The following is a 614-nucleotide window of genomic DNA, read 5'->3' as shown; positions in this document are numbered from 1 at the left end:
TAGTTATTTGAAGAATATTCAGTTAAATTTTCAGCCCAAAATACTGAAAAATAAGGTGGCTACAGCACATTTTCACATGCAACGTAAAAAAAATCCGGTGGACACCATCATTCAAAATCTACTCGACTGATCAACTTCATATTTTATACACTATTTAAGTAGATGATATATGAGGTAATGACGTCGAGATATTTTAACTTTTTGCATTTTTAAATGCTTTTTGCGAACAAGTACGATGAATTTTTGCCTTCATTTTGTCAAAAAAGTCATTTTTTTCACTTCAAAATGATGCCAAAAACTCAAAAATCATTTTAATCGAAATATCTCGACGTCATTACCTCATAATTTATGTAGATCAATAGTGAGAAAAATTTGGAAAGAATCGGTCGAGTAGATTTTCAGTTACAGTGTCCACCGCAATCGATCTTTTTTTTCAGTTTTGTGAGAAAATTTGCTGTAGTTAGCTTATTTTTCACTATTTTCAGCTGAAAATTTAACTGAATGTTCTTCAAATAACCATTTATAATGTATATAATTTATAGATAAATTCATTTTACTATGTGCTCAAAAAAAATTATTAAAATGCAGCTCGAAAACCATCGAACAAGACCCTA

This window comes from Trichogramma pretiosum, unplaced genomic scaffold (genome assembly GCF_000599845.2).
Source record: "Trichogramma pretiosum strain Unisexual culture from Peru unplaced genomic scaffold, Tpre_2.0 scaffold27, whole genome shotgun sequence".
NCBI classification, from domain to species: domain Eukaryota; kingdom Metazoa; phylum Arthropoda; class Insecta; order Hymenoptera; family Trichogrammatidae; genus Trichogramma; species Trichogramma pretiosum.
Note: the sequence above shows the minus strand (reverse complement) of the source record.